Below are 13,070 nucleotides of genomic sequence, written 5' to 3'. Positions count from 1 at the left end.
CTGATTTCCCACTAACAGTGGTTTTATCAGTGGTAGAGGTAGGGAGTTTACTCCAAACATTAACCACTGATGCCCCTTTTTCTTGGTACTGGGGTCTTCTTCCTTCAACACTTAACAACCTTTTGATGTTGCCAGTAGGATAAATAAATCCACTGGTGGTTGGCAGAGGTGCTATAAAAGGAATTGCCTCCAAGGAAGTCTTATTGATGTAACCACTGTCCAACTGTAAACCAGTGGGTTCAACAGTTGTAGTGGCTGCTTCACTTGGATTACCACAAAGAGTTACTTGTAACTCAATGGGTGTAACCTCCTTAGGTTGTGTTGGTGGGTTAGCAATGAATGATACAGTAGGCTCAGTCATTTGTTGAGGCATATTCTCATTGACAGGTGATTGAGAAGGACTGAGTAATGCCTGGTTCAAATCAATTGCATCCAACAGTAGTTGTGTTTTTGGTGGAATTATGGATGTGATGGTTGGTGTAGAAGGCGGACTTGCTTCGGGCATTGAGCTGTGGATGATGGAAACGAGTGTATCCAGAGCATCATAATGTGGTGGCCCTTTGTGTAAAACATGTTCTTTTTGTGAAGAAGCAGGAGGAGTTATGGTTATGGGTTGAGATATTTGTACCAACTGCTGTGAGGAAGAAGCAGCAGTGGTTTCTTGTGACATTTGTGTTGTCACAGGCATTAACTCTGGTATCTCATCCTCCAGAGTTGCCGTTTTGATTGGTTTGGGTGGTTTTTGATTTTTCTTTTTGTAAAGCCTTTTGGGTTTTGTAGGTGTGAGTTTCAAAACAGTTGGTCTGCTGCTTTGATCACCTAGAGCAGTAGGCTCAGCAGCAGATACCTGAGGAGCAGTGGTAGCTGCTAAATTCTGCTCAGGCACCCCTGCTTGTGTTTTGCAAGGTGCTAACATTCGTGAAAAAGTTTCAGATGTTAGGCAATTTATTACAGTTGTCTCACCTTGGTTTATTGAAGCTAAATCATCCTTACTGAATTTCTTTTCAAAATAGTAACTTAAAAACCTTGGAAATAGTAAGAATGATTTGGTTTCAACATTATTAACCAAATCTTTAAAGATTTCCCGAGAATAGTTATAATTTTCTTCTTGAAGAATTGCATATCCCAGATTTTGAATCTTTATAGGGATCTCATTAAAAGAAGTGGTTTTGTTTGAAACACATAGTAGGAGGGTATGAAATAGGAATCTGGGTGCAGGAGGAAAATAACCTTTTTCTAAGGTTAGTTTCGTCATCATTGTGGCTTCATACCCTCTTTCAATGAAGTCAATGTGCAACTCGTTTTTAGTGAAGGAAGTTTTAAACAAAAGAAGCAAAAAGACAGCTAATTCTAACATAAATACAAGAAAAGGAACAAAAGTGGATTGCCCGAACCCTCAACGGCATCCTCCCAAGCAGAGAAGAGAAAACAGAAGACTGAACACGCCCCGTGCTCAGCCAGCACGGGGCCGTGCCCAAGAAGCAGCAGAAAAGACAAACCTATAGAAGCTTCTATTGCCCACCACGGGGCCGTGTCCAGTGAGCACGGGGGCGTGGCAAAAGTACAGCAGGCGCATTAATAGTAATTGCGAATTACAATTAATGAAGAGAGAGAGTGTCAGACGGGCACGGGGGCGTGTCCAGCGGACACGGGGCCGTGCCCAGTCTTCTGTTCAGCCTATAAATAGGAGTGCTTGGTTTCATTTCAACTCATCCCTTGGCACACCACCTCTCTCACACTTCATCCACCACCCACCACCACCATAACACCATCATCCACCACCATCATCCATTGTCCATCATAGAGTGTGTGAGTCGTTTCGGGATCCAAGATTGATCATAAGAGTTCTTGACAATCAGGGCCATGTTTGCCTAAGTCTCTTACATCACTTGGTGAAGACAAGTGTTTAGTATAATACTTTTTATTTTTAATCTTTTGCACTTTTTATTTGGTTTTGTATTAATGAATTTAATAACTAGTTGCTTATGTTGAAGGTGATCTTTCCTGATCGTTAGTCCGTGGTGTCTTGGCATTATTTTACTGTCTATATAAAATAAAAGATTTTCACCATTCATATCTCCACGGTCTATATGGAGGTATGTTGGCTACCTGGTCGGGGGTTAAGGGAACGGTTTGGTAAGGGTCTTGCCCTTGTTCAGCGTTTAGAGGTCCTGCAAGGGACCTGGGTCAAATTTAGTAGGATCTCCTTCAATACCCATAGGTATTGGATGGCGGGGATCCAAACTCTTTGACCCCCTCATAAGTTAACTACTATTAATACTATAACCCGGCTATTTAGGACTGTATCCCTGCTGACTCAGACTACTTAGCCGAGGGTAACATCACCACCAAAAGCGGGGCCTACCACAATTTGCATAAATAACTTAATTCATTATCTTCCAATAATCCAACCCTTTAGGATTGTATCCTTGCTGACTCAAACTACTGGGTTAAGGGTAACGTCGCCTTCAAAAGAGGGGCCTACTACAATAACTAAGATAATCTCTTAAATAAGTGCAAAAGTGCGAAAATAATCAAAGGTTATACTAATACACGAGTCAGATCCAAGTGATTCATCTTGTCTATCTGTTTTTATTTTATTTTTATTTTTCAGCATTTAGTTAGTTTTTATTTTCTTAGTTTAAAAATCTTTTCTAACTTTTTGATTTGATTAGACGTTGAGGATAAACCGGTACTAAAAGCTCTTGTGTCCTTGGACGACCTCGGTATCTTACCAACACTATACTACGTCCACGATGGGTGCATTTGCTCATATGTGTGTTTAGTGTTTGTAAATATCGTGTTTTATAAATTTAAAACTTGGCTAAAAGTGTAAAAAGGGTTTAAATATACATCTAAATTATATAACACCTCACACACATCAAGTTTTTGGCGCCGCTGGCGGGGACACAAGGATTTTAAGAAAGTTAGGAATCAACGGCCTAGTCATATTTTTTATTTTTCTTTTTAATTTTTAGGATTTTCTTAGTTTTTCAGCTTCTGCAGAGCTCAGCACGGGCCGTGCCTGGTCGGACACGGGCCGTGCCCAGCATCGTTACTGGCAGTTTTTAGTTTTCCAAGTTACAGAAGGCTGACCACGGGGCCGTGTCGGTGCAATACGGGGTCGTGTCCAACTTTCCAGTAACTGGGATCTGGAAAACAATTACTGTAACTCCGACCACGGGCCGTGCTCGCTGAGCACGGGGCCGTGGTGAACCTTCTGACCAGCATTCTTTTCTGTTTTTATTGCAGGACTTGGAACCAGACGCCAATCCTACATAGTGTATGAGCTCCAGTTCTAATAAGGACATAAAAGAACCACTAGAAGAACCCGAACGCTTTCTCTGAAAAAGATTAAAAGCTAAAAACCAAGAGAAAGTTTCTGGTGATCCACCTCCAATGGCGGACCAACGTACCCTCATGGATTATCTATGACCCACCGTAGGTAACCTAGGCGCCGCTATCAATGCACCAAATGTTGAAGCTAATAACTTCGAACTTCGGCCGCATTTGATACAAATGCTCCAAAACTCCGCAACCTTCCATGGGCTTGCGGACGAGGATCCCCATCTACATATTACTAATTTCTTAGAAATATGTGATACCTTTCGGATCAATGGAGCATCAAATGACGCCATCCGCCTCCGAATGTTTCTTTCTCACTAAAAGACCGAGCAAAAGCTTGGCTCAACGCCCTCCCAGCTGGATCGGTAAACACCTGGGATGAACTAGCCCAAAAATTTCTATATAAGTATTTCCCTCCCGCAAAAACGGCTAAATTAATGACTGAAATTAATACATATTCACAAGAGGACGGGGAATCCTTATATGAAACTTGGGAAAGGTTCCAGGAGCTATTACGCAAGTGTCCACATCATGGCCTTGCGATATGGCAACAAGTATCCACTTTCTATAATGGACTGTTGCCACACACAAGGCAGACACTTGATTCTAGCTCCGGGGGACTTTTAGGTAATCGCCGCCCACATGAAATATATAACCAAATTGAGGAAATTGCTCAAACAATTTTCAATGGCACACTCCCCGAGGCAATAAATCTATTGCCCCGGGTGCCTATAAGGTTGATGAAAGCACTTCTTTACAAGCCCAAATCGAGGCCCTTTCTTCAAAAATAAAAAAATTAGAAATGACAAAAACAGTCTCGGTTATGGCTTGTGAAGGGTGTAGTGGGCCACATGAAAATTGGAGTTGTATGAAAGAAACGGACGATCAACAAGAATCGGTAAGCTACATTGATAATAGACCTAGGCCGTCGGGTCCTCCAACGGGCACTTACAACCAAGGATGGCGAAACCACCCAAACCTTGGTTGGAGAGAACCTGGTAATAGTAGTAACCAACAAACCCAACGAACAAACTTTCAACAACCAAGGAATGAGTCACAAAATTTTACTCAACAACAAAGTGGACGAGAAAGGCTTGAAGATACTGTATCTCGCCTCATCTCCGACACTGAAAAGAAAAACTCGGAAAGATTTCTACAATTAGAATCAAATTTTAGAAATCAACAAGCTAGTATTCAAAACATAGAAAAACAATTAAATCAAATAGCTCAAAATTTTGCCGAGAGACCACAAGGTGCATTACCTAGCAATACCGAAACAAACCCAAAAGCACAAGTTCATCTCATCACGCTACGAAACCGCACCGTGGGGCCTGCAGAAGCACCACCGCCGACAGAAGAAACGGTACCCCCGCCTCTGCAGGAGAAGAACTCCCCTCCGTCACCAGAGCCTACCAAGGCTCCTCGAGTCCAGTACCCCGGTAGGTTAATTCATCAAAAGACCAATGAGCAATTCGCAAAGTTCGAAAGTCTATTAAAACAATTGCATGTCAATATTCCTTTTATCGATGTCCTAACCCAAATGCCCAAATACTCTAAATTCATGAGGGACTTCCTCACTCATAAAAAGAAAATTGAAACTTTGCAATTAGTTAACTTAGGCGAAGAGTGCTCTGCCCTCGTACTCAATAAACTTCCCCAAAAGAAAATCGATCCCGGAAGCTTCACAATTCCCTGCTCAATAGGGGAGTCCCCCGTTCGTAATGCACTAGCCGACCTTGGGGCTAGCATTAACCTCATGCCTTCATCAATGTTTAAAAGACTCGGCCTAGGAATAACGAGTCCTACAAAAATGAGCATACAACTTGCTGATCGATCCGTCAAATTCCCGCAAGGTGTCATCGAAAATTCTTGGTGAAGGTAAGCAAATTCGTCTATCCAGCCGACTTTGTCATACTCGATATGGAGGAAGACACCGAGGTCCCCCTCATACTAGGGAGACCATTTCTTGCCACCGCACAAGCAGTGGTAGATATGAATGACGGAACACTCACCTTGAGGTACGGGGATGATGAAGTAAAATTCGGAGTTGGGAAGAGAATAGAAGACGACGACCCGGTCAACTACATGAAGGTTATTGATTCGAGTTTGGATGCTGCTCTCCGACGGTGTAACATGGGATGCCAAGTATCCCACTCAGAAAATATATAACCTCACATTGGGTCTAGCCAAGGACCCTTATAAACGTGGCGCACCACGGAGGCATTCCGCGGAACTATCCTTAGTTTAGTTTAATCTTTTAGTTTTAATTTGCAGGAATAAAACACACTCATGGTGGTAAAGGATGACAAAGGGAACGAGAAATATGGCCCCATGCACAAGAACAAGGCAACCCGACACAAAATTCTCCATTACAGAAGGCTCAACACGGGCCGTGTCCAACCAACACGGCCCCGTGCTGAACCCCCTGCAGAAAAATGCCCAGTTCAGGTAACTGGACACGGGCCGTGTTCACCAGACACGCCCCCGTGTCCAGGCTTATGTTTCATTTCTTTAATTTTTGTAACTAGCACCTGAACATGGGGCCGTGTCCAGACTACCAGTAACATAAATCTTTGTTTTTTTTTAACACCACATTACACATCCAATCAACCTAAAAATTTATTTTTGGGACACATTGAGGACAATGTGTAATTTAAGTGTGGGGGGGAAGCTAACACCTCGAAATTTTGCAAGTCCTAACAACAAGCCTTACACAAAACTCTATTGGAACCGCTAAACACCCCAAATTTTTTCAAAAATTTTCATTTTTTTTACTTGTCTAAAGTTTAAGTTAGGAATCCTAAGATGAATAAGGTTATTTTTACAAATTTTACAACCGAGAGCGTCGTGATAACAAGAACCAACATAAGAAAATTATGAAACGGCATAACAAGCTTAGTTAAAATTTGATTATATATGCTCGATCACATAAAAACCCATTCCCACAAAAGTGAGTTTTGAGCCTTTATTGAGCATACAAATTCACATCTTTAGACTAAATGCTCATTTTTCATTTCTTGTGTGAAATAGCCGCTTGGTTCTTACAACTCTAGAACTTGCCACGACGATTCATTCCTGGTCCTTACCAACTTAAACCCAAGTAAGTAAATGATGGAGGCATTAGGACTAACCATTTTTCTTTCTACACCATTATTTTTCATTTTTTTACCACCGACCCAAAATCCCCCTAGTTAACCCCTTTGAGCCTAAACCTTTCATTTATTTACCCTAAAACCCTTTTTACCCACCAAAAACCCTTTTTATTTTCACCCTTTATTTTAGTAACAAGCTCGGTTTTTCGTAAGCTCATTTTTTTTGTGATAAAAAAAATTTTGAATGATGAAATTAAAAACAAACAAAGCTATGAAAACAAAAGCTTGTTTGGAGAAATACTTCAAAATAAAAAGTCACTAAAAACAAAGTGTTTTACGAAAACCGACGCTTTTTACGCTTTTCGCCCTTTTTCTAACCACTAACCCAACCACCCACCTTTAGCTCAAGCCTAACCCTTCACCCAAAAAGTCCTCTTGATATTTACAAAGGTATATAGTTAAAAAGGAGGAGGATTGATTGCTTGGCAAGCTTATGGTAGGAATAAGTTCCATGCCGCTCTCGAGTGATTCACTAAAAAAATACACCTTCGGCCGAGTGTTGAGTGATTTCTCTCATGAGATATGTGAACTTGTATATAAATGAAATTTTAAAAAGGCATGCTAAGCCTAAATAAGTAATTTCTCTTATGAAACGTTCCAAATAAATCATAACGAATAGGATTGTAAATAAATAAAAATAAAATCCAAAAAGATCTTGGATTCCCGACACTCTATGACAAGCCAAAAACCTTCTCTTCTACCCATTCCATTTGGGAGTGTAAGCCTCATATTTAAAGAGTTTTGCTTGAGGACAAGCAAAAGTTCAAGTGTGGGGGTATTTGATGTGTGTAAAATGCAACATATAAATTACATCAAATAAGGCATAAAACTAACCCTTTTTGAGTACTAATGTTGGAAAAAGAGTGTTTTTGTCTTCCTTTTGTATTTTCAGGATGAAATGAGCTCAAATTCACAAAAGAAGCAAAAAGACAGCTAATTCTAACATAAATACAAGAAAAGGAACAAAAGTGGATTGCCCGAACCCTCAACGGCATCCTCCCAAGCAGAGAAGAGAAAACAGAAGACTGAACACGCCCGTGCTAAGCCAGCACGGGGCCGTGCCCAAGAAGCAGCAGAAAAGACAAACCTATAGAAGCTTCTATTGCCCACCACGGGGCCGTGTCCAGTGAGCACGGGGGCGTGGCGAAAGTACAGCAGGCGCATTAATTGTAATTGCGAATTACAATTAATGAAGAGAGAGAGTGTCAGACAGGCACGGGGGCGTGTCCAGCGGACACGGGGCCGTGCCCAGCCTTCTGTTCAGCCTATAAATAGGAGTGCTTGGTTTCATTTCAACTCATCCCTTGGCACACCACCTCTCTCACACTTCATCCACCACCCACCACCACCATAACACCATCATCCACCACCATCATTCATTGTCCATCATAGAGTGTGTGAGTCGTCTCGGGATCCAAGATTGATCGTAAGAGTTCTTGACAATCGGGCCATGTTTGCCTAAGTCTCTTACATCACTTGGTGAAGACAAGTGTTTAGTATAATACTTTTTATTTTTAATCTTTTGCACTTTTTATTTGGTTTTGTATTAATGACTTTAATAACTAGTTGCTTATGTTGAAGGTGATCTTTCCTTATCGTTTGTCCGTGGTGTTTTGGCATTATTTTACTGTCTATATAAAATAAAAGATTTTCATCATTCATATCTCCACGGTCTATATGGAGGTATGTTGGCTACCTGGTCGGGGGTTAAGGGAACGGTTTGGTAAGGGTCTTGCCCTTGTTCAGCGTTTAGAGGTCCTGCAAGGGACCTGGGTCAAATTTAGTAGGATCTCCTTCAATACCCATAGGTATTGGATGGCGGGGATCCAAACTCTTTGACCCCCTCATAAGTTAACTACTATTAATACTATAACCCGGCTATTTAGGACTGTATCCCTGCTGACTCAGACTACTTAGCCGAGGGTAACGTCACCACCAAAAGCGGGGCCTACCACAATTTGCATAAATAACTTAATTCATTATCTTCCAATAATCCAACCCTTTAGGATTGTATCCTTGCTGACTCAAACTACTGGGTTGAGGGTAACGTCGCCTTCAAAAGAGGGGCCTACTACAATAACTAAGATAATCTCTTAAATAAGTGCAAAAGTGCGAAAATAATCAAAGGTTATACTAATACACGAGTCGGATCCAAGTGATTCATCTTGTCTATCTGTTTTTATTTTATTTTTATTTTTCAGCATTTAGTTAGTTTTTATTTTCTTAGTTTAAAAATCTTTTCTAACTTTTTGATTTGATTAGACGTTAAGGATAAACCGGTACTAAAAGCTCTTGTGTCCTTGGACGACCTCGGTATCTTACCAACACTATACTACGTCCACGATGGGTGCACTTGCCCATATGTGTGTTTAGTGTTAGTAAATATCGTGTTTTATAAATTTAAAACTTGGCTAAAAGTGTAAAAAGGGTTTAAATATACATTTAAATTATATAACACCTCACACACATCAATAACCACAATCAATTTTGGCTGCAAATTTTGAAATGGAATCTTTTAAGTTCAAAATAAAGCATGGGCAGCCAAACACCTTGAAGTATGAGATCAGTGGTTTAATTTTATACAGAATTTCATAAGCAGTCTTTTTGTGCCTGGGGTTTATTAAAACTCTGTTCTGGACATAGCAAGCAGTGTTTACTGCCTCTGCCCAGAAAGTTAATGGCAAACCTGAATCTGCAAGCATGGTTCTGGCAGCCTCAATTAAAGTTCTGTTCTTTCTCTCAACAACCCCATTTTGCTCTGGTGTTCTAGGGATGCTGTACTGCCTTACAATCCCTTTCTTCACACAGAAGGCATCCAACTCCTTATTTTTAAATTATGTGCCATTGTCACTCCTGAAGCTTTTTACTGGAAGGTCAAATTTCTTTTCAACCTGTATCACAAAGTCTTGCAAAATGCCTGCAGTTTCATCTTTAGAGTGCAGAAAGAAAGTCCATGTAAACCTAGAAAAGTCATCAACAATAACCAAACAATATCTTTTCTTTTTGAGGCTCATGACTTGAACTGGGCCAAACAAATCCATGTGTAGCATTTGCAAACACTGGGTTGTTTTGGACTCTTCAATGGACTTATAAGAACTTTTATGTTGTTTTCCTTTTAAACAGGAAATGGAATGTTCAGAACATGAAAACATTTTTTGTGGTAGACCTCTCACCAAACCATTTTTGAGATTTCACTGATTGTCTTAAGATTTGTATGCCCCAGCCTTCTGTGCCAAAGTTCTGTCTCTTTGTTAGAGGCAGCTGAGAACAGACAGGCATCTGCTCTGGGACACTCTTTTGACATATCAACAACATAAACATTGCCACTTCTTTGAGCGATAGGTTTAGTGTGACCAGTTTTGATTATTGCTTCAATCTTTTTGACCATTTCTGGTCCAACAATCCTACAACAATCTTTTGTGAAGAATGACCCAAACCCTTTGTCACTCATTTGTGATACACTCAGAAGGTTGAATTTCAGATTATCTATTAGATTGACATTTTCAAATTTTACATTTCCAGATTGTACTGTCCCAGACCCTAGAACTTTTCCTTTACTATTATTCCCAAAGGATATATCATCCCCTCCATGGATTTTAAAGTCTTTGAGGAGGGCTTTACATCCTGTCATGTGACTGGAGCCTCCACTATCTACATACCAAAGACTATCAAAGCATGCAGAAGCTCCCTGCACATGAAGTAAAAGGATTAGTTTATTAAGGGCTCCAAAGCCAAAAGGGCTTTGGATGGGGATTCAGCAGTGTCTGGTATGGATGCAGAGTGATGGACAGTGGTTAGGTCAGGGGTTTGGACAGTTTTAGTACTGTTTCTTACTAACCACTGTTGAGGGTCTTGACCAATCACCTGCTGATAACCAAAAGGATGCCTATTCACTTTAGGTTTAGAGGGCCTTTTGTAGGTCTCATAAACGTGTGGAATCCTTTGGTAAGACTGTTTTTCCTTGCCTTTTCTGAACTGATTGGCTGGAGGTGCATCAGTAACCTGAACATCTCTTTTGACAGATGTTTGGTTCAGCTGTTTTGTGACAGCTGTTTGAACTGGTACAAACAGTGGTTGCTTTTTGGTGAATTTGACCGATAGTGATGCTGATGGACTCAAGGATGTTTTAGCAAGGTACTCATTCTTTTTGATATCAAAGTTTTGAGATACACACATGCTTGAGTTTTGTGGTTTGTTTTACCACAAAAATGCAACTTTCAGCTGAAACTATGACACTTGTTTTGTTTATATCATAAGCTTTTAAGTGGAAACAATCTTTTGTTAGATGGTTCCTTTCCTCACAGAATTCACAAAACAAGTTATCAATTTTTTCTTTCTTCTTTCTCTTTTCAGACTCCTTTGTAGCAGAGGCTTTAACCACTGCTGGGATGTCCTTGAGAGGTATAACCTTAGCTTTTGGAGCTTTAACACCATCAGTTGATGTAAAGTCCATTGGCTTGAAATTTTCAAGAATATCACACTCATCAGACCATTTTGGTTTAAATTGATGATTTTCAATCTCCTCAAAAGCAGAGGGGCCCATTGGTCTGTCAAGTGTGATTTTGTTACCAAGTTTGTCAGTGATTTTCACTTCTTGGCCATTCTTGTTTGTGGGGATGAACTCATCAGTTACATCAGTGGTTGAAACAGATTTTCCAATAGAAGTGTTTTCATCATCATGTTTTCTATAACCAACCCCAAATTTCACATTGCTTTTTATCTGTTTCTCAAGCATAACCTCATACCCTTTGCATGATTCCACCCATCTCTCACATGTGATCTGGGTGGATTCTAACTCCTTTTTGCAAACTTGGTATTTTTCTACCAAGGTTTGGAGTTGGGTTTTGGTTATGCTTTGCTCTTCTTTCATGCTGCTAATCTCTTTCTCTTTTTCAGCCAATTTGTTTTTAAGTTCTTTTAGAGATCTTTCAAATTTGACTTCATCAGATAAGATTTTATCACGAAGGTTTTCATTCACCTCTTTGATGTTAGCAAAAGCAATAATGCAATTGTCAGAACACAGTTTTTCAAGAACTTGAGGTGATACCTTGGCAGCAGCCATCATTGCACAATCACATTGAGGATTTTCCTCATCTTCAGCTCTCTCTTCTTTCTCTCCTGCCTTTTCTTCTTTGTTCTCTTCTGACCATGGATCTGTTAGTGGTTCAATCAGGGTGCCTGAACTTTCTCCCAACAGTACTTCATTAGCCACAGTAGTAACCACTGCTTCAATCACCTCATCCACTGTTTCAGAAACCAGCTGTTCCTCTTCAGATTCAACACCCTCCTGTATTGACTCTAATGCCATCAAACAAAATTCATCATGAGAAGAAACATTGGAGGCATAGAGTGCAAAGTTTTCATCACTAAGGTCTTCAGGCATACTGCTCCAGTCAACAAACCCTTGAGTGAAAAAGCTTTGTTGATCTGGTTGTACTGCTGCTGGAGCAGTGGTTTGAGGTGCAGGTTGCACTTGTGCCTGAGGGACAGGGGTTTGAACATATTGGATCTGTGGAGCAGCTGTTTGGACATAATGCACTGGCACAGGGGCAATAGCATAGTGAGCAGCGTTCACTTGAGCTGCTGGGGCATATTGGGCATAGTGCACAGTGTTTTGATTTTGAGGTCTAGGGTTTGAACTAGGATGAGTGATTATGGGGCCAGCAGTTCGACTCCTACATTCCCTAGCAAAGTGTCCTAACCTATTACACTTGTAGCACTTGATTTTCGATTTATCCAACCCAACCCTTAGATTCCCATGCAACCCTGGGAATTTTCGCCCTGTTCTTTTATAAAACTTGCTAGTTCTAACACTTAGCAAGGCCAGTTGATGCAGGAGGTCCATTTCCTCTAAATCAGTGCGGTCAAAATGCTGTAGATCATTTAGTTCAAAGCTTAGATTGTCTGACATCTGGTTTTCGTTTGCAGTGAATGCATAACTTATAGAGTGAGGATCAGGGTTGTTAAAATTTGCACCAGCAGTTATGTCAATGAAGTGATCATAACCCTGATCCTTACCACTACTCCCAGATTCTTCTTGACCCAAAAGAGCAGTGTTACCGAATGTATAATCATCAACGGTTTTTCCTGACTCTTGTAACTTCCTTTTCTAGTTCAACTCCCTTTCGTAGGTCAGGAGTCGACCATGGAGTTGGGTCAAGGTCAGATCCTTGAACTCAGGTGAATTTCGGGTGACAAAAGCTATGGTGTCCCATTTTTCTGGCAGTGACCTGAGGAACCTGCTATTTTGAGTTGAGTTTGTAAAAGTGGTTTTAACAAGCCTCAGTTCACTGATGAGACAACTGAAACGCTCAAATTGTTGCGTCAGTGATTCACCTTTAACATGACAAAATGTTTCATACTGTTGGTTCAGGATTTCCCTATTGTTTTCTATGACTTCTTCGGTACCCCCAAACTGTTCCTTAAGTGCGTCCCACAATTCTTTGGCACTGTTACAGTGTAACAGTCCAGCATATATTTCATTGGACAGCGCTGAAGCTATGATGCTAAACGCTTTAGCATCTAGTTCGATCTTTTGAAAGTCGGTTTCGGTATAGTTTTCAACTGGTTTTG

General features: G+C 40.7%; 1 non-coding gene across 1 annotated transcript; it reads right to left on the bottom strand.

Moving 5' to 3' along the window:
• Positions 1-3,776: 3,776 nt before the first annotated feature.
• On the bottom strand, positions 3,777-3,883 carry LOC118482386. Its single transcript, XR_004868426.1, has one exon. It is a non-coding gene; the product is annotated as a small nucleolar RNA R71 (small nucleolar RNA).
• Positions 3,884-13,070: the final 9,187 nt, after the last annotated feature.

The sequence above is a fragment of the Helianthus annuus genome, chromosome 9 (genome assembly GCF_002127325.2).
Source record: "Helianthus annuus cultivar XRQ/B chromosome 9, HanXRQr2.0-SUNRISE, whole genome shotgun sequence".
Taxonomy (NCBI): Eukaryota; Viridiplantae; Streptophyta; class Magnoliopsida; order Asterales; family Asteraceae; genus Helianthus; species Helianthus annuus.
The sequence above is the reverse complement of the archived record's forward strand: the minus strand, read 5'-3'. Positions and strand labels throughout refer to the sequence as shown.